General features: G+C 36.5%; 1 protein-coding gene across 1 annotated transcript in view; it reads right to left on the bottom strand.

Annotated features, from left to right (window-relative positions):
- Positions 1-22,787, bottom strand: part of LOC126376680 (CCAAT/enhancer-binding protein-like) — a 30,527-nt gene that overhangs the window by 3,282 nt on the left and 4,458 nt on the right. The gene's annotated exons all lie outside the window — the stretch shown is intronic.

Below are 22,787 nucleotides of genomic sequence, written 5' to 3'. Positions count from 1 at the left end.
CACGACATACTTTCACAGATTATGCAACGCCAAAACGCTGCTTACATAACGGACCCAAAGACCCAATGTCCTACAAATTACGTCATAATTTTTTTGACAGTTGAAGTTGAATGTTAGGTAAGTGGGACGTGCGAAATGTCAGTTAATTGAATCTATTCACGGTTTTGAGGAAAAGATTTTGATGAAAAGACCGGTTGCGGTCAATCGGTAGATTTAAGCACAGCAGCTGTTGCATCTGCCTTTGGCAATCGATAACTGTTAAATGCTGTGGTACTTACTTCACTTATCGAAATCAGTAAGACACAAAAGATTACGAAATACGCCGTTTGACCTTGAAAATTTTAAGTTCGTACGGGTTGAAATATAATAATGACATGTCTGGGCTTTTCTGTTTTTATTTTCGTTACAATAGAAAATTGGTTATTTTACATTTTAAGGCTAAATTGAAGTGGCCTACATGAAATTCATCCAAAAGACTGGAAAACGATATTCGTTTTCAAGAAAGACCGTAAAAGTGATAAAAAATGTATTTTTCATCAGGATGACTTTTCATGAGCAACATGTCGCTTGCACCAATCGCAGATTGTATTTTGACCCAACTGCGGCGAAGCAAACATGAGGGTTATAAATTTATGATTCCCTGACCAGAGACACTTCGAACATGACATTCGAGATATTCGACCCATCGATTTTTACTCTAACCTTAAGGCGATAACATAGATAAGCAATAACAGCCAGATCTGACAAATTCAAAGTAAAATTTGCATCATCTCCCATCATACAAGATTCCTCAATCCGTTGCGGTACATTACGTTAGAGTGGCTTTCGATTTCTTGCGGTAATACTACGATGACCGCATCTAACGTCTGACCTTTACCATCTGCCGATACGATCTAAGAACCTTAAAGAATCAACCATGGATAATAAACGTGCAGAAGAAGTAATTGAAATAAAAGACGATATCGTAAAGGCTAGTTTATGCAAGTTTATGTTGATTCTTTGTAAACTCTAATGCACCTGTACCTACTGTACTTTGGAAAATATCCAAAATCATTTTTTATTTTAATACCTGGTGCAAGATATTTGTGGGAATTGCTTTAGAAGTAGTATAGACATTACCTCCTACTTCAAGGCATTATTGCCACAACACTGTCTCTAGAAGTTTCGAGTGCGTTCGACTGATAACTAGGTTGTAAGACGACCTTAAAACTATCAACATTTTACTTAAGTAAGTAGATTTATTATAAAAACACTATTTATATTCCGAACCATACCAATACCAAAAAAGCCAAAAACACTGCCTATTATTATATGTTCATAACGAGACATTCCTAAAAGTATTTGCAGATTACCTCCTGCCTCTTTAACATGTCCAACAAACAAAAATAAATCTAAGTATTTTGCATCCGACTCAATATTCCCTACAAAAAAAACGAAATCTAAAAAGCTCATTATCATCAGTGCGCGGGAGTGCATTGCCATGCGTTTGGGGTCTAGAGTTCGATGAACTCGGGGCCGAGTGTATTTTTTCTAGTTCTATGATTTCTCTCTCGTTGGAAGTCAAAGCCCTCAGGAGTTTGACTCGCGAGCGTTTAAAACTTTTTGTTTTTTTTTCGTTTTGGGAAAATTTGGTCCACGTGGATGAAAGGAATAATGCGATGATATTTTTAATTATAAGGAAAGGATTTTGTCTAAGTAGTTTAATAAATATAATTTTAAATAAAGGTAAAAGCATTTACGAAAATATTTTTATATTTTATAATGAAAAATGTTATTACACCGTCTTAGTATTTTATTTAAAATTTATTTTATAACTTTTTATAGGTAATTTATTAATCCATAATTTTGAAATTTTCATTTGTTTCATTTATTTAAATTAAATTAAAGTCTCATTTATCCCAAATTATATGTGCCTAATTTTTTTTACATAAAATAAACTTAGCTTAAAAATTAAAGCGACAAAATTTCAATTTAAAAATAAAATGTATAAAAGTACTCTCTTCGACCTCGCCATACAAAAAGTAACGCTCCATAGAATAGGTTCAGTAACCCCGGTGCAGTGTGATTTTTTTATAGCTCCTCTCTACCAAGATAGGTTCATAGTACGATACTCCGACCTTGAAAATGTAATAGCTTGAAATAGATTTTTTTTTTGATCGCAGGAAAAGAAAAAGCTAATTTTAATGGTTTTCTTCTTAATTTGTCGTTATCCAACGAAAATAGATCTACATATAGAATAGGTGATGTATAGACAGTATAGAGTACAAAAAAATATTTAGGTACCTAAATCAATATTCTAAAAATGATATAAAAAATGTTACAAAAAGATTATGCTTATGTATTTTTCATTTGCTAATTGCTATGGAATACTTTGCGAAGTAAGTAAGCAATTCAATATTTCATAGCAAATGAAAACAAATGTTTAATCTAATTTTAAACTATACAAATGTTTTTAATAAATATTACCAAATATAATATACGCTTTAATTATACACCCAAAAGAAAAACTTCGAAAAAGTACCTAAAAAGCTTAATTTTTTCGAAGTTTATTGAAACAGAAGCTACTTTAGTCTATTTGTTAGTTTACTTTCATTTCATTTTTTTTATTTTTTTTTATCTATAACTGAACGTGCATTACTATGTTGTCAATACATTCAACTTTTACATAGAGCTATAAACACGAAAGAAAGTAGAAAAACATTGGATGAGGCTTATAAAGAAAAGAAAGATTTTCAACTTTTATTTTTAACTATAACGAAGATCAGGTAAACCTTTCGAGATCAAAACCTACTTAGACTACCTAGTTTTACTCCTAAAACCGAGATTTGGTATTAATTAGAGCTTTTCCTCCAATAAAATCCCAATTTACAAAACCAGAACTATCAATAAACATACCAATCTCCACAAAATTACAATAAAAAAATAATTAAAAGCAATACTAAATACATTCCCAACATTATACAATTACCGATTGTCATTAACACCAAACAAAACCACTTATGCAACTGAATGTAACTGACATTGGCGCATCGCATACTTCCTACATCCCGATCGGTGCAAGTGCATCGTACGGTGACGTAATAGAATCCCAAATGTGGGCCAAATTAATAAAAAAACGCCACGCCTACTACTACGGCAGCTCACACACACGAGTGCGCAGTGAAAGTGCGTTGAGATCGACGCCTGCGCATGTAGTCCCCGCGATGTTGGCATTCGACGCTCGAACGCCGTAGCGGGCAGACGTCCTTACAAAATTTTATCTCTAATTTCAAAAACTAAAATTTTTTTCAGATCTTTGAATATGGAACGCGTATTTTAAATCTGATGTAACATAATGCTCTGTAGATGTTTTTAATCAAACACATTAATCTGTAGTATAATATTTTTGAAAGTAGAACTAAAAACCGAAATGTAAAGCAAATATGATTTTGCATAGAGAAAGAGTTCAACGCACGTGCAAAATGCTGATTTGATTATCATTTAAAAACAGCATGTGCTTTGTAAGTTTCATATTAGCCTATAAACACATTCGTAGTTATTTTCTGTGACCCCAATTTTACTGATGGAAAGTTATGATAAAAAATAGTTGTCTCTATTCGTTACGTTATACATTTAGCATTGTTAGAGGCCTAAATCGTATGCGCTTTTTCCGCATATTTTAACTGTCTATGCTTATCAGTATATGTTAAAAATAGTTTTAAATATAATCACTCGTTTGCTTGTTTATCAAACATCGCGCTTTTACTCTTTACGGTGTGGAAAAGGAGGAAGTTGTAAAAAGGCAAAGTGGACTTGTGAGGATCGTAGATCGTAGTAAATCAAATTCCGTGGGGTCTGCCTACCCCAATGGTGTTCGTCCTCTGGCCTCCGTGGTCCAGTGGTAGAGCGTTGGGCTCACGATCCGGAGGTCCTGGGTTCGATTCCCGGTCGGAACATATCACAAAAATTACTTTGAGGTCCCTAGTTTGGTTAGGACATTACAGGCTGATCACCTGATTGTCCGAAAGTAAGACGATCCGTGCTTCGGAAGGCACGTTGAGCCGTTGGTCCCGGTTACTACTTACTGATGTAAGTACGTAGTCGTTATATGAGTCATGTCAGGTGCCTTTGGCGGCTCAATAGTTATCCTGACAGCAGGGTTGATGAGGTTGGTAATTCACCTCACAACCCACACGATAGAAGAAGAATGGTGTTCGGTTCTTGGTGTGTGTGGACTGTAGTAGATGGTGAGAGGTCGAGGTTTCTGGTTCCAATAGCAGCAAAACACCAGATTGTTACTTGTCACTATTTAATGCCAGCTATCTGTACAATATTGCCATGCAAAAAATATTATTTACTTTACACTTGTGTTGCCAGCAATAAAGTCATATATATACTTATATATTTTTTAAACGGTTTTATATGTAGATATAATTATTATAATGTATTTAATATATTGCACCTCTTTTTATTCTTCCGCAGTTACTCTAATACTACCTCTGGGTTGGCTGGAAGAGATCTCTCTTAGAGATAAGTCCACCCTTGTAAACGTCCATTTCTTGTTTGTGATGTAACTAGTTGTTAAGTGCAATAAAGTATATATAAATGGATGACAGACAAGATTTTAATGTATGTTAACAAATACATAGGTACATAAACTCACTCCCATAATCCCTTATGGGTTGGGCAGAATCACAAGTAATCAAAGACAACTTGCCACTGTTGATACGAAGTCCTAAGAAGGATACTATGAACTTTATGGTGTCAAGGGATCAGCCTATCGCCCATAACAACGAGAGACTTTCCAGGCTACTTTCACCAAAAACAATATAGATGACTGACTTTCGAAAGTTCCTTTAATGTTTATACAGGGTGTTAGTGACATCGTAACGAAAACTTTGAGGGGTGGTTCAGGCCATGATTCTGAGTTGATATCAAGTAGAAATTTCCGTCGCAAAAGTATGGATTGAAAAATAATTAAAAAGAAAAGAAAAATTTTCATGAATTTTTTGACACGAAATTCCACTTGATATCAACTCAGAATCATGGTCTGAACCATCCCCCTCAGTATTCGTTACGGTGTCACTAACACCCATACCTACTTGTATGGCTACCGTATGTACTTGTGTGGGGTGTAAGTGACATCGTAACGAATACTGAGGGGGATGATTCAGCTGATTATTCTGAGTTAATGTCAAGTGGAATTTTCCATCGCAAAAGTATAGAAATGAAAATAATTTTAAAAAACTAAAAAAAAACATGAATTTTGCGACGGAAAAATCCACTTGATATCGACTCAGAATCATGGTCTGAATCATCCCTCAAAGTTTTCGTTACGATGTCACTAACACCCTGTATAGATGACTGACTTTCGAAAGTTCCTTTAATGTATATTTTGATATCTTTAATTATATGTAGTACCTATGTGATATAAGTTCTCCCTTTTCATAGTAGCCTACCTTTTACCTACCTTATATGACTGTGTAATATTTTAATATCATTAACGGCCTATATACGTTTCTGGAGGGAGTATGGAGCATACTCCACCACGCTGCTCCACTGCGGGTTAGCTTAGGTTTTTAACGGCTAATAGCCGGGAACAATTGCTTTAAGTGTCCTCCTCACAAAATGATTTCGACAATGTCCCCACCGGGAATCGAACCCGGTACTTCAGATCGTGAGCCTAACGCTCTAACCACTAGACCACGGCTGTTGTAATATTGTTCCTACATAATTATATTCACCTATACCCTTTTCTGGTTTTGAAATGGATAGAAAATTCTAGAACGAAATTTTTATTACTAGCCGATTGTATATATTGTAATCACCTAATTATTTTCAAGGAAAAACCGGACCTACATTCAGATATGTCAATATCGTACCCATATATATCAATAGGTACTAGGTACTTCAGATCGATAACAGCAGGTAGGTATGTACTAGGTACAAACGTGGGAAATAACAGAACAAACAACACTGAACGAGATAAAAAGAATGAATCAATCCCTTCTGTTGTCCCATTATCGGTGAATCAACCAGTAGATATTGTCGTACTTTTAAATATAGAACGAAACACGTGTTCAAACTCTGTTCTTTTGATTCCTATAATCTTATGAACGCCTGGTACTTTAGTGTGAAGCTTCAATGGCGTCCCCTTCCCACTTGTCAATAAAATGGCGAGTATCCTACTTAGTTTGACTTCTTACAAACCTATGTGTTCCTAGTACAAATGTATGTACTTGCTAGTACCGTTTTATTTGGTATACGAAGTTATATTCGCCTAGTACTGTTTCAAAGAAACGAGACGGAATCGCTTGGGAGTCGCCTTATATAACTAGAAGTTACGTCTCTTGCGAACTTATGTTCTCCTGGTACTTCTAGTAGGATCGTAGTTGTAGTTCTAGTGAAGTTTGTTAATTGTTATAGAATAACTAGTGAGACAAGAAGTGATTTGCCATGTAAGTACTTAATTAAGAGACTTTTTGTAATTATTTATTTTTAGTTTGGTACAATAAAGTGTATTTGTATTGTATTGTATTGTATTGACTTTTAATCCGTATTTTTTAATCTTTATTTAGGGTACTTTTTAAGTATTTTAGGAAAAAAACTATCGTTTTTACCTACGTTTTTACATATTTGCGAAAAAGCACCAACAGAAAAAACCAAAGTCAATAAAAACTCGTTCGGGGTTCACACGATAGATGACCAAAAAGTTTTTAATTATAATATATATTTTTTTAATGTAATGTGTATTTTGTGAGTGTGTTTCCCTTGGGTAGCTATGCTTATTATTAGTCCATTTTGCGGTAGATGATGGATGGATAGTAACTTTGACTACCCCATTTGGGATATAGGCGTGAGCTTATGTAATATAATTTTACATAAAAAGGAAAGCGGCCTACTTTGTGAATGGGTTACGGAAAACATAAAAAAGATAAAGGAGTTAAGTACTTTCTATAGGCACAGTGTTTCTTTACAATGTTTGTTGAGCACTTGAACAGGAAAGAATGTGAAAAGAAAGATAAGATAAATGATTCGTGTACTCCGAGATAAATTAGAATGAAGTGCTTAGATTAACATCACGGTGGTAGACTTACGGGGTAAGTTGTGGAACTTACGACCCCCAAAGACTTTTAAGTTATTGAAAAAAATCTTAGGTTGAGATCCAAATGCGTCATTTTTTTCTAACATAACATAGCCCACTGGATACAGGCCACCCTTCGATCAACCGGTAGGGGTATGGAGCATACTCCAACAAGCTACTCCACTGCAGGTTAGTGGAGTTTGAGCTATTGTCCGGGAATAACGACTTCATTTGCCTTCCGAAACACGTTGAGCTTTAACCAAGCTCCTATCGTACATAATTGTTGTCTACAAACCAAGCTCAAATCTACAAAATTGCTCTTGCCCAAATATATACATATACATACATGCATAAGATTACGCCTATTTCCCGTTAGGGTAGGCAGAGGCCACGGAGTTCCACTTACTTTTATTTTTTATTTTATTTTATTTGGGGAGCTTTCAGCTAAATTTACAAAGTTACATACTAACTTAATATCTAAAAGCCATTAACAAGCTTCCACAGATTGAAACTACTACTACTATGCTTACATGTTTTTTTTGCATGCTTTTGCTTCTATGTGTTCTCGCAAAGAAATTGATTTGATTTGATTTGATTTACACACCACTTTCGCTTCTTTCTTTTATTTCACTTTCATTAAAACCTTTAAAACATCCTGAATCAAGGGGGTTACAATGGCCACGTCAAAGCAATTCATCTAAGAAAGCAATATTGCTATTTGACATTTGTTTGCCTTGCGCACTTACTTTTATTTGCGCAAATGTCACGATACTGATCGCGGTATGTACGGTCACGAGCATAATGTATACACTTTGGTACCATGTCACATTAACTTTTTTGACAAATTGAACTGTAAGTCTCACTAAATGTCAAATATGTTAGTGCGACAGAGTCCTAATGTGGGTACATTATATTGCTCATGACTGTACACCTAGGCCTTCCTCTTCCAACCCTACTACTTACACCCGCATCACAAATCTTTGCCTACTTGTTTCCAATTAAAAAAAAAATGTATAGACATCTCTCAATCGCTAATATCAGATACGATGTTTGTTTGTTTGTCTACAGATAACAGATTTGTGTCACTGTTATCGCGTCCTACATACTTGAGGGTTTAGAGGGCCTAATCAAGAGTCCTTATCGGAAAAAATATCTATCCGTTCATAGAAAAATAGTAAAGGTTAAAAAATCTGTTTGTATATGCATGGGCCCTGGTTCCTTCAGACACCTCCTAATTTTACTTTAAGTTATACCTGTCATTTTCTTATCCGCCGAAAAGGAAAGAGACGGATGATTGACAGCTCTTAATTTTAGGAAGAATGAGTAAATGACAGAATAACCTGGGCGAATCAAAAAGGTATCTCGCTGGTATGGAAACCGTTTGACGTGTTGTTGTCACCTTAATTCTGTCTAAATTTTTTTCAGGGTTGTTTTAGATTTGTGCTTAAAATTTGCTTAAAATTGACGTGGGTTCCATAAGTTTTATGCCTGACGATTTCCCGTCCTTTTCTTTTTCAGCGGATAAGAAAAAGACAGGTATAACTTAAAATAAAAGCACATGACGCCTGCAGGAATTAGCACCATTAATACGTAAGTGTCGATTAGAACTTTAATAGTTATGGCGTTTATTCGTAAATTAAACTGTTCTAAATTTGATTTTTGTGCTCAGTTGGGCTCAAACCTCAGCACATAAGCTCACGACAATATCCCGTTTGGGGTAGTCAGAGGTACGATAAGGTACAAAAGTCCAATAAGTTTCTTGCAAAATAATAAATTAACTGGTTGCACATAAGACCTCCTGGTTACATATCGTTTTTGTAATAGACCAAAAACACCTACAAAAACATAAATTTTATAATTATGACAACTTATGGTTCATAATTTCACCACTGTTTACAAATAATTCGCTGGGTTCAGTGTCTGCAGTTTTGCTCTTTGATTGTACATTCATCGCAAAATGAACTAAGGGTGGTATTAATAAACTAATCTCAGCTGAGACTGCCCTCAAGATCATGCTCAAGTTCCTGTTTTTATATGAGAACTGTCACATTGACATGATCTTTTGGGCAGTCTCGAAGCTGATATTAGTTTATTAATACCACCCTAAGTACGGTCACGAGCATTAATATGTATACACTTTGGTACCATGTCACATTAACTTTTTTGACAAATTGAACTGTAAGTCTCACTAAATGTCAAATATGTTAGTGCGAAAGAGTCCTAAAGTGGGTACATTATATTGCTCATGACTGTACCCACACCTCACCGAGCTTTCTGTTAGACACACATCCAGAAGATAAATAAAACATAGGAAAACTAAGATAGCAGACCGCGTCAGGGGCGACAACTAATCTATGAAAAAAAAAGATAAAAATGCGACATAGACAGATAATCTGAGGAATTATTTTATGGAGAAATTACGAAAGACCTCAAATGTGATTAGATAAATCAATAACTATTGTTGTAGTGCATTCATTTATTTCTCTAGTAACAACATATTAGCATGACGCGTGTATCCCCAAAGGGGTAGGTAGAGTAGTATAGTAGTATATAATAATATACAGGGTGTTAGTGACATCGTAACGATTACTAAGGGGGATTAAGACCATGATTAGACGTGGAATTGCCTGTCGGAAAATTCATAAAAATGTTAATAGTTTTACTTTCATTATTTTCAGTTCCATACTTTTGCGAACGAAAATTCCACTTGTATCAACTCAGAATCATGCCTGGTCTGAATCATCCCTCAAAGTTTTTGTTACGATATCACTAACACCCTGTATATGTACTATAGTATCGACAGTATTGATTGGTCTTGCAATAGTCAGAAGCAATACTATCCTATCGATATGCAACAGTGCTTGGAACAATTTGACGAAAAAGATGTTTTCTGACGCCCAAGTGACAGAATTTTTCGTTACGATGTCACTAACACTCTGTGTGTGTGTGTATCAGAAATAATTTCAGCGGGCCTAGCCTTCCCGCCGCGACAGAGATCGTCTGTCTCTTTCTGTGCAGTACTGTGAGAGAGTGACGGGTGACGTATGTCGAGGCGAGAAACAGTCGCGCGCTTACGGCGCTAAGCCCGCAGGTAATCTCAACTCAGGCAAGATGACGTAATACGAAAGAGGCCTGTCTTGAAAAGTTGAAACTTTAGAACTCACGTTAAAAACACATTTTATTACTAACCACCGCCCGTCCATGTGACTGGTCAGTCACAGTCACAGTAGCAAGCCAAGTCACATTTAACACGTCAACGTGACAAAAAGCATGGTAACAACGTGTTTTTTACGCAACAAAATCACAAAAGTCGCGGAGACTTCCGTGGTTGTGAAGCTCCAAATATGTCGAAAACAAATGAATAACAAAATTGTTTGCCTAAAAAAAGTTACTGAAGTAAATACGTAATTGAGCGACACAAAAGTTTCGAAAGGGTCCTCATGCCCTTACGTACTCTAGTAATATTAAAGCTGACAATTGATTTGACTTTGCAATAAAGTCTTACGCAATATCCAGCTTTCGGGAATTACCTCACTTTAAATTATACATAAAAATCACACCCACAATTTTTTGGACAGAAAAATAGCAACTTTTTGAACGGCGACATCCCTAGAACCTACCCATATGATATATTTTTAAATACATACATAAATTCACGCTCGCCCTAACGGGGTGGGCAGAGCCGCAAATAATCAAGACAACTTGCAACCAAGTCCTAAGATGAATACGTCGAAACTAGAAGATATTTCGAGTTTTAAATCGACACACCTGATATCATAATTATGTAGGTATATCTTACCAAATAAACCTTTAAAATACCAAAGCAAAATTAGTTTTGTCATTTCACTGAACCAATTTAGGGATTTGTTCAATTCACTAGATTTGTTTAGGGAAAAGATAAAATCGTGTTGTTATTTTAACATCCTCCGTGATTTGATCAAATCCCTTAGGGAATTGATCAAATCCCCGTTTTTATCATATCCCTGCGACATATAAATTATTTACTAAATACTTTACGACATAGTTGAGATTAAAAATAAAGTTTTTATTTTCGGTAGCCATAGTTACAACACTATTTTAAAACTGAACTCGGAAATGCAATGATTTTAATTCGGAAATTGAATATACATATTAATATTCAAATTAGATAAGCAAACAGGTGAGCTATATTATTTATATTCGACCTTGTACTTAATACTGTGTCACTAACCTCAGGTTATTGACCAAGATTTAGTGCCTACACGTAAAATCAGGTTTAGGATTGAATGAAAAAGTGATCCTATAAGGGTTCTTACCTTTTGAGGTTCGGAACCCAAAAAAAATAAATAAAAAGTTCTTGCCCGTAGGTCGGTTATTAGGTATGTGGGCTTGCCACCTAGCCCAAAAAAAGCATTGCTACATACATACATAAACTCACGTCTATTTCCCACCGGAGTAAGCAGAGACTATAGAATTCCATTTGCTTCGATCCTGACACACCTTCTCTTGCTTCCTCCACATCCATCAATCGCTTCATACACGCACGCCGGTTCAGAGTAGATCGTATTAAAACTTTTCTAAGGACATCTCCAATTTGGTCAATGCATGGTTAAAAATATAATTTTATCCTGGTAACCAAAATCGCGGTCACACGATATTGTAAAACATTGTACAAGGTTTGTACTATATCAGTCTTCCTGTACTTTATCAGTTTATTCGAACGCGACATGCTTCTAATTATTTATGAATGAATTACTATTCTGTACGTATTTATTTTAATAACGTAATTATTTGGCATACGATTCGATTTTTAAGTTTAAATAGCTGTCTTAAATAGTTTAACAGCCTCCGTGATTAGAGCGTTAGGCTCACGATCTGGAGGTCCGGGTTCGATTCCCGATGGGAACATTGTCGAAATCACTTTGTGAGACTGTCCTTTGTTTGGTAAGGACTTTTCAGGCTTGAATCGCCTGATTGTCCGAAAAAGTAAGATGATTCCGTGCTTCGGAGGGCACGTTAAGCCGTTGGTCCCGGCTATTAGCCGGAAAAACACCTCCACCAACCCGCAGTGGAGCAGCGTGGTGGAGTATGCTCCATACCCCCTCCGGTTGATTGAGGGGAGGCCTGTGCCCAGCAGTGGGACGTATATAGGCAGTTTATGTATATGTTAGCTGTCTTAAATCTCCGGTTCTACCTGAAGAATAGGCTAGTTTCAAGGGTTAAAAAGGCCACATTGAAGCAATTCATCTAAAAAAGCAATATTGCTATTTGACATCGCGAGTCGGGTGCAATACAGGTAACATATGTAATTTCTCACTTCTGACTTATCAAGGGAAATCGAAAGAAAGGAGGAGGAGAAAAAAAAGTAAGGAAGGGAAGGTGGAGGGGGGATGAAATCGTAATTGTGCACTCTTTATATCCACATCTCCAACGGCCTCAGTGATCGAGTGGTTGAGCGTTAGGCTCACGATCCGGAAGTCCCGGGTTCGAATCACGGTGGGGACTAAAAAAATACTTTGTGGTCCCTAGTTAGGTTAGGACATTACTGGCTGATCACCAGATTGTCCGAAAGTAAGATGATCCGTGCTTCGGAAGGCACGATAAGCCGTTGGTCCCGGTTACTACTTACTGATGTAAGTAAGTAGTCGTTATATAAGCCATGTCAGGGGCCTTTGGCGGCTCAGGCAGTAACACTGACACCAGGGTTAATGAGGTTGGTAATCCACCTCACAACCCACACGATAGAAGAAGATCTCCCTAGCGTTATCCCGTTTCCACAGGGTCCGCTTACCTGACCTGAATATTTGACAGGTCCGGTTTGTAACAGAAGCGACTGCCTGTCTGACCTTTTAACCCGCGAAGGGAAAACCAGCACAATACAGGTTAGGTCACATCGGAGGTAAAACGTATTTCTCAGGCACACATACACGCATATGGCAATGCATGCATGCATGGCATGGCGTTGGCATGGAGTGGTACTGGCATGGAATGGTAATGTGCACTCTTTATGACCACAAAAAACTTTTTACTCGAAAACGCCTGGACCGATTTAGAAAATTCTATATTCAAAAGGGTATAATTTCCAGGTGGTCCCGTTGCCAGCATGTCATGATGTGATGATGGAAGAGAGATCTTTTATTAATGATAGTATCCATTTAGAGATACAGGCGTGGTACTAAGTTTATGATTGTAATAGGAGGTACCTAAAGTGCTTTGGTTGGTTTCCAACTAGTCAAATCAGTTACTTTTTACTAAACGTCAAAACACGAAATTACTATGGAATTTGTATGAAAAAGCACACTGTGACGTCATAGAGAAACGTGATAAAATGTCTGACTTATTTCTTATATTTATTTATTATATTTATTTATTATATTTATTTATTATATTTTTATTGACTTATTTATTATATTTACATATTATATTATTACGTTTTTCTTGATAAAAATCATAAATAATTTAAATAGAAAAAGAAATTGGTTAGGTTTAGATATGTCTTTATTTAGTAATCGGAATTTCATAATTTATCTTGAACTTAATACACGACCCAATTGAATTATTGCGAAATGCTCGCGGCTAAATTCACATGTTTCAAGCGCGAGTAAAAGGTTAAAAAAATCACATGGTAAACAAAAACAACAAAGAATTTCTTTTACTTTGCGAACCTCGCCTACAACCGCGTGATGCCGCCATCTTGGAACCAACGTGACCAAAGCTCCCGCCCCTTGTCAGCATACTCAGTAAGTATAGAAAAAAAAACTCGGAATTTACGTTTGTTAACCCTTGAAACCTTAAAAATGAAGGTTACTTTTTAATAGGAGGACGTACGTTGACCAAATTGGAGATGTCCTTAGAAAAGGTTCAGTAAGATCTACTCTGAACCGGCGTGCGTGTATGAAACGATTGATGAATATGGAGGAAGCAAGAAAAGTGAGGATTGAAGCCAATGGAATTCTATAGTCTCTGCTTACCCCGGAGGGAAAAGGCGTGAGTTTATGTATGTATATAGTAATAGTAACGATTATTTTATTCATACTTCCTTACTTGTTTTTTGAAACTGGTAATCTACGGCATAAGATAAAAAGCTACCCTTGCGCTGGTTAAATCCTTGGTTTACTTAACTTGCAATAAGTATAAAATTATCTTGATTGTGATTAATTGTGGCTCTGCTCGTCCCATTAGGGATCACACGCGCGAGCTGTATGTGTTTAGATGCATATACAGGGTGTTAGTTCAGACCAGGATTCTGAATTCTGAATGAATATCAAGTGGAAAGTGGTTTAGAAAATTTAGTAAAAAAAAATGTTTTTCTTTTTTATTAATTTCAGTTTCATACTTTTGCGATGGAAAATTCCACTTGATATCAAGTCAGAATAATGGTATGAATCATCCCTCGTAGTTTTCGTTACGATGTCACTAACACCCAGTTTATGTGTTAGTACAAATGTATGGAGTACAGTCATGAGCAATATCATGTACCCACTTTAGAACCCTGTCGCATTATCATATTTGACATTTAAAGAGACTTACGATTTAATTTGTCAAAAAAGTAAATGTGACATGGTTTCAAAGTGTATACATATTAGTTCTAGTGACCGTACGTATGTCCGTTAGGCAGTCTAGCAAACCTCTCCAACTTGACCTCTCCCAACAGGGCCGAAACAAAAGAATGTTTTAAAAAAAATAAACAACCAAAGTGTCGTCACAGATTTCCCCGAAACTTTCCAACGGTTGCTCCTGTGGACGGCATTATGCAATGAATAGCCAAACGAAAAAAACAAGAGTCCACTCACGTTGCAGAATAATGAGGCGGAAAGGAGTAAAAAACTTGGGTGGTCCCGTTTTAGTAAAAACTTTTTTTTATTAGCTTATGTTGGATGGCAAAACGAGGTTGAGGTAAATATTACTATGTCAAAAAAGCTTGTTATATAACTCTCTCGATAACAGAAAATGTGTTTTGACAGCTGTCAAATTAATCTTACACTAATATGTATTTTAACAGTTTGCTCTACGGCTATTACGTTGGTCTAACAGAAAGCTAAGCGTTGGTCTAAGGTGAGGTGTGAGTACTTAATTCATCTTGCGATTGATGTACCTCTGACTACCCCAATTTGAAAGTAGTCGTGAGCTTAAGTTATTTTAATGCTTACATTTATCAAACAATTCTCATAGACCCATGAAAACAACAATATATTCGAACCTAGCAGACAATTTGTGTAGACACGTAGACTGAAAGATCATCCGCCAGCCATCACGCAAATCGGCCAAGGTTCAAGTCCGGTACAGACAATTTGAACATGATGACTAGAACTAAGCGATCAACACTGGAATTTCAATAATCTATTATCATTAAGTTAATGGTAGATTTTATAGAAAAATAATAGTGAGGAACAAGAAACCATAAAACCTTATTGGAATTTACTTGAGACCCTAAACTGAACGTTACGAAAACGAACGAAAATAGAATCAGCTTAAATGACCGCGATTCAGTTTTTAACTGTCAATTGGAATCGAAAACTCGCCTTTCACTAACTCAACTCGGGTTAACACCATGAGTCCTCTAAACCCTGAAGTCTAATATACGATTCTACATATAAAGTTATGAAACTTTCTAAGTTCAATTGGACATTGAATTTAGAAAATTGTTATTCCAATGCTGCCAACCATCATGTTGTCATTTCTAATGTCAAATTTTGACAATGAACTTGAAAGTCCGAATCCATTGCGGACTTTTCAAACATTATTTCATTGCATTGTACATCAACTTTTTACATACATTTTACACTTTTATAAATAATTTCAGCAATGTCGTCGAATCGACTTCGAAAAGTAGATAAATTAGTATTTTTTTTTCCAATATTTAAATTGGACATTTAATCCACAAATAAAAGATATGTGTCAACTCATGACTATATACCCTAATGGGTCAGTCAGAGGCTATACGCGCGGAGTATACGTCGACATTCTCTCGCATGACATAAGACTGACTCACATACTGACTTCTTGCGAAACTAGCATTCTACGTTTTTTTTTTTCTCCTAGTCCAGAAAGAAGACATTACCATCATCACAAGGGACTTAAACGTCGTTTAAATAATATACATATTTGTATTCGAGAATACAGGCGTGTTATGTTAAAATGAAATGAAATTTATTCACATGGTATTTAGGTTACAAACAGCTGTTATATAATTTCATTAAGTATCACTTAATACATAAGCATACACACAGATTATTAAAAAACAATAACAAATAATAATATCTATTTTACAAATATTCTACACACTTGTAAAAATGTATATATATTTTACTAAATAAATCTTTCAGTGTAGTCGATATTTTTCTACCTCATTAAAATTCTTGCCGCATATAGTACAACGCCGTCCAAAAAACACAAAAGGCATATTAACGAAAAAGTGAAAGTGACTCGCGCACACACTCACTCCCTTACACACACTTAAACATCACTTTACACACAAACTCACACACATAAAGCTTCTTAAAGTGAATCATTGTTAGTGGGCGTATTATTTATAATGTCCTTGTCAAGATATGTAAATTTTATCTGTCAATGAACGACAGAACGGGAAACTCAAGCTAGTTTTGTTTGTTTATTTTAATTTGTTTCCGCTTGTCTTCTGTTTTAGGGTTCCGTAGTCCGTCGAAGATGTGTATCATATCCTGGTGGAGTGCGTCCGGAACGAATCTTTTAGGAGACAAATTTATAATAATAATTTATTTGTGGAGGTAGGAGGCTGCAATTGTGCTCTGGCAGATCCGCTTAGCGAGGACGCCAGATCACTTTACAAATTGGTAAAATTAGGTATTGGAAATAGAATGGCTACTGAATAAATTGTCAATTATATTAATAAGCTTCTATCATGTAAAATAATTCCTATTTACTGTTTAATTACGAGGACGACATGGTCGTTATTCTTGTACCAAGTCCTTTATTAAATAAAAGATATAAAAAAAGGGTTCCGTAGCTGGGAATCTTTATATTCTGCATTTGTTTGTCACAGTTCCTTTGCTCACTCAATATTACACTTATCGTGACGTCATGTTTACAAAACTTGCTTGTGGAATGAACTTCTGTTAACGCGCGTGGCGTAATTTTCCCCTTTTCATTTGCGGGAAATATGAAAGTATGAATTTATGTATAATGTATTTTATATTATTTTTATTTATATATTTTATGCTAGTAGGTAGTTGTTTGTTTGAGGAGCTCGGTGGCGCAGCGGTAAATGCGCTCGGTCTGCGATTGTTAAAGTTAAGCGACTTTCGCAAAGGCCGGTCATAGGATGGGTGACCACAGAAAAAAAAAGTTTTCATCTCGAGCTCCTCCGTGCTTCGGAAGGCACGTTCAGTCGTTGGTCCCGGCTGCATTAGCAGTCGTTATAACCACCAATCCGCACGGGGCCGCGTGGTGGTTTAAGGCCCGATCTCCCTATCCATCCATAGGGAAGGCCCGTGCCCCAGCAGTGGGGACGTTAATGGGCTGGTGATGATGATGATGAGGTAGTTGTTTGCCTTTTGTAAGTATTTATTTTATACTAGATGTTGCACCGCCGAGCACTCAATTATGATGTTTCTTTTTTTACCACTGGTTACCTGGAAGAAATTGCTGCTTAACAATAAGGGTAAGATTGTACTGTATCTTTCGTGTACGTTTTGAGTAAAACTTGTTTTGTATGTTAAAGTATATTTGTATGAAATTACTTATTAAGTCCAATGTCGAAAATCTTAAAAACAAACCACAGAAGAAAATAGAAAGACTGCCTAGCATTCTATGATTCATAACAGTAATAGGTAGCAATGAATCAATTAGATAATCCCTATAATTAGTGCAAAACCAAATGATTTCTGAGTACTGTTGATTGTACATGCAACTGACGTCAAACGGACATGCTAGTTAGACTAACGATTGTAATATGCATTAAAGAAATTATAAGATTTAAATGTAAACTAGCGACCCGCCCCGGCTTCGCTCGGGGGCAATGCTGAGGAAAAAATGAAATTATTTACGACATCACATTAAAAACCTCAAATATAACAGTATTTCTCCACTATTTAATGGATGTTATGATACATATAAATCTTCCTCTTGAATCACTCTATCTATAAAAAAAACCGCATCAAAATCCATTGCGTAGTTTCAAAGATTTAAGCGTACATAGGGATATAGGGACAGAAAAAGCCTTTGTTTTATACAAAGTAGTGATGAATTGACCAAATTGGTGATGTCCTTAAGGTTCGGTTTCATCATCACCAGCCCATTAACGTCCCCACTGCTGGGGCACGGGCCTTCCCTATGGATGGATAGGGAGATCGGGCCTTAAACCACCACGCGGGCCCAGTGCGGATTGGTGGTTATTAACGACTGCTAATGCAGCCGGGACCAACGGCTTAACGTGCCTTCCGAAGCACGGAGGAGCTCGAGATGAAATTTTTTTTTGTGGTCACCCATCCCATGACCGGCCTTTGCGAAAGTTGCTTAACTTCAACAATCGCAGACCGAGCGCGTTTACCGCTGCGCCACCGAGCTCCTCGAAGGTTCGGTTTATCTATTCCGAACTGCTATGAGTGTATGAAACGATAAAACAATCGAACCGATTCCACCTGCACCTTTCCTCTAACAAACAACACGTCGCATGTAAGGATTCCATCCATAAATGGTGGACATTCCTCCGAACCGCTGGATTCGCTTCCTTCTTCATTTTGCGAACTTCCAAAGGATGGAATTCGCTTCCTGTGTGTTCCTCGATAGATATAATTTGATTTTCAAGGCAAAAGTGAAGGCACTATATGAGTTTGCGTGTTCCACCTTAGACCACATCGCTGCTTTAAACCAGGCTCGTGGATCGGCGTGGATAAATGCACTCAAATCTTTTAATAAAAAGAAATATCCTAGAATATTTTCGACTTTTCTCAAATACAGGTACAACTCATGTGTGTCGACAACTTACTTATGTTTTAACAGAATATCTGTACTGGATACTGGTGGAGAATCCACCCTCACATGTTATAAGTTCAGATAACACTAAAACGAACATAAACACAGTAAAATATGTGCATTTTATCTATCTGTGTTCTAGTACTATAATAGACCATAAAAAGAAAACAAACCTGTCGTAGAAATAAGAAAAGAAGAAAAAAGACAATTACAAAAAGAACCCCAATTGAAAAATAACGTGAATTTAGAAAACAGTAATATCAAAATAGTTCTTAATGAAAGCGAACTATTAAAACCACGTGTTCAAAGGTTTAACGACGCCCCAAATTTAGAAAACCGGTAGCATCGAAAACTCATTGTTAAAAACCAATATATACATACATACATACATAAAACTGCTAATATCAACAATCGGAAACATAAAGTAGGACATCAGAAGCGAAAATTTCGCTGTGGCTGAACCAAAAGAGACTGTAGACACTGACAATAGAGCAGACAATGGTAAGGCTGGAACTGTCGATGAAAATGAAAGTTGCAAACTGACAGTTTGGCGAATGAATTTGAATGCCAATTCGCGATCCGGTTTTGAGAAAAGTTTTTTCGCTATAGAGCCTATACTAAAGTGTTTCGAATGATGATAACGGTGTGGTGATTGAGTGGGTACCTAGTTGATGAATGAAAGGACGTCGTGCTTCAAGTGATGAATGATGTAAATGGATAGATCACGCAGATTTTTTTATCACTGTGAAAATAATTATTTGAATACATAACACATAAACAGCCTATATACGTCAGGCCTATGTACGTATGTGGGCACAGGCCTCCATTCGGAGGGGGTATGGAGCATACTCCACCACGCTCTCCACTGCGGGTTAGTGGAGATGTTTGGATTAGTAGCCCGGGACCAACGGCTTAGCGTGCCTTCCGAAGCACGGAATTAATCAGGTGATACAAGCCTGCAATGTCCTTAGCAAAGAAAGGACAGTCTCACAAAGTGATTTCGACAATGTCCCCATCGGAAATCAAACCCGGACCTCCAGATCGTGAGCCCAATGCTCTAACCACTAGACTACGGAGGCTGTGCATTCATTTGATTAAAATGCAAAATATCTGTTATTCGTTTAAACACTAGCAGTGTTATTACAAAACGAAGAGTAAAAAATAAACTTCACACACATACATAAACTCACGCCTATTTCCCACCGGGGTAAGCAGATAAAAGATAAACTAGGTTTGAAAGAATAATCCACGTTACGGAAAAAATCCCGCAGCCGCGGCGCTACTGTCGCGGATTCTACATAGAATTATTATGACTTGTCAATTAGTTTCACTAAAATCCGTCGAGTTTTTTCGTGGCGTGGATTTTATTATTACAAACTTACTTTGTCTTAGACTAGATTTGTAAATAAAAGGTTTGTAGGTGCCGATGTTTCTTTTTATTCTTCTGTTAGATTTATATGTCAAATCCTAACGCACATGTAATTTTGACACAGACCTGTCTTGGTGATTAGTAACATTTGTAATGTTTGAATACAGAATGCTCGAAGGTCATGGTTACTAGCTGATTTCGCTTTACCATATCCACATCTCGGTTTTTCTTTATCGTTTGTGTATGAGACAAAAATTTTTTTTTTCTCAGCAGTCCCGAAAGGAGTAGGACACGTAATTACGTAACCCTGCGCTGATTCATTTAGAAAACGGCCAACTAGGTCGAGTACCTGAATTCATTTGATTGTAATCATAATCAGTAATAATATAATCAGATTATGCAACCAATTGGTTGTAGGTTCGACAAAGGCAAAGTTCTCATTTATTTCCTCACCCAAAGTTGACTTATAATGACACTGTAAGTTTTTGTGCCAGAATTTATCCATAGTTCTCAACGCCAGCCCATTAACGTCCCCACTGCTGGGGCACGGGCCTTCCCTATGGATGGACAGGGAGATCGGGCCTTAAACCACCACGCGGGCCCAGTGCGGAATGGTGGTTATTAACGACTGCTAATGCAGCCGGTACCAACGGCTTAACGTGCCTTCCGAAGCACGAAGGAGCTCGAGATGGAAACTTTTATTTTTTGTGGTCACCCATCCTATGACCGGCCTTTGCGAAAGTTGCTTAACTTCAACAATCACAGACCGAGTGCGTTTACCGCTGCGCCAGCCACCGAGTTCCTCGATAGTCCTATCAATAGTCCGGTAACAGTCATTATAAGTATAACGTACAAAACCCTAAAAAGCCTTTTTGTTTTAATAATTACAAATTGAATTATTATTTAATTGTTATAATTGGCTGTGTAATAGTGATTATTTTATACAATACAAATACACTTTATTGCACCAAAATAAAAAGAAATAATTACAAAAAGACTCTTAACTAAGTAAATGGCAAATGGCGGCCTTATCGCTTAAAGCGATTTCTTCCAGACAACAATTTTATATTTTTTTTTTTTGTAATTGTTTTAGTGGAAATTTGATATGATGTTGTCTTTTTTTGTGTGTGGCGCCCTTTTATAATTAACTATTTCTATTCTATTCTATTCTGATTATTACAAGAAAAAGGCTTTTAGGGCTTTGTACGTTACATTTGCAATTATTGTTGCCGGACTATCGATAATTTGACTATCAATAGTAAAGTTGACCTTAAAAATCATCTTCTGTCGTGTGGGTTTTGAGGTGGATTACCAATCTTATCAAACCTGGTGTCAGGCTTATTATTGACCCGCCAAAGGCGCCTGACATGACTCATGTAACGACTACTTACTTAAGTACATCAATAAGTAGTAACTAGGGCCAACGGCATAACGTGCCTTCCGAAGCACGGATCATCTTACTTTCGGAAAATCAGATGATCAGCCCATAATGTCCTAACTAAATTAGGGATCACAAGCTGATTTTTGTGATATGTCCCCACTAGGATTCGAACCCGGACCTCCGGATCATGAGTCCAACGCTCAACCACTGTACCACAGAGGCCGTTATACTATCGATAGTATTGCTTCTGACTATCGATAATATTAGTAGTTTAAACCCATTGATTGACAGGGTGTTAGCGACATCGTAACGAATACTGAGGGGAATTTTCCATCGGAAAAGTATAAAATTAAAAGTAATTAAAAAATAATAATAATAATTTGCAACGAAAAATTCCACTTGATATTAACTCAGAACTATGAACTGAATCATCCCCCTCAGTATAATATATATGTACTGCAGTATCGACAGTATTGATTGATCTTGCAATAGTCAGAAGCAATACTATCCTATCGATACGCAACAGTGCTTGAATCAAATTGACGAAAAAGATGTTTTCTGACACCCGAGTGACCATTCTGATCTTATTACGTCACAATTTTTTACTCTTCCTTTCCAATACGGGCTTAGGAACAATTTGCTATCTCGCTCTGTCGGAAAGTCGGTAGCTGCATAAACTTAACGCGGAACGTTTTTCATACGAAAAATAAAAAAAAATCAATTGCGTCTTTTTGGTGAATATTTTTTAAAAATAGATTTTTACTGGACATATTTTCGTCAGCAAATCGTTGCGAGAAGTAGCTAAGTACTGTTATTTATATTTAAGAACCTTTCGATTTAAGTTATTACACTGTTGCCTACAATTCATGGCTCGTAAGTAGCTGTTATAAATATTAAAAGTTGAGCATTACAGATATCCGCTTTACTTTCAATATTGATATCAATAATAATTCAACTAAGTACAACGTTTATTTTCACTTTCTTACACATTACGATATTCCGATCACATCAATCGTAATTCGAAAGTGATAGTGCTCGAATTC

The sequence above is a fragment of the Pectinophora gossypiella genome, chromosome 21, assembly GCF_024362695.1.
Source record: "Pectinophora gossypiella chromosome 21, ilPecGoss1.1, whole genome shotgun sequence".
Lineage (NCBI taxonomy): Eukaryota > Metazoa > Arthropoda > Insecta > Lepidoptera > Gelechiidae > Pectinophora > Pectinophora gossypiella.
Note: the sequence above shows the minus strand (reverse complement) of the source record. Positions and strands in the feature narration are given on the sequence as shown.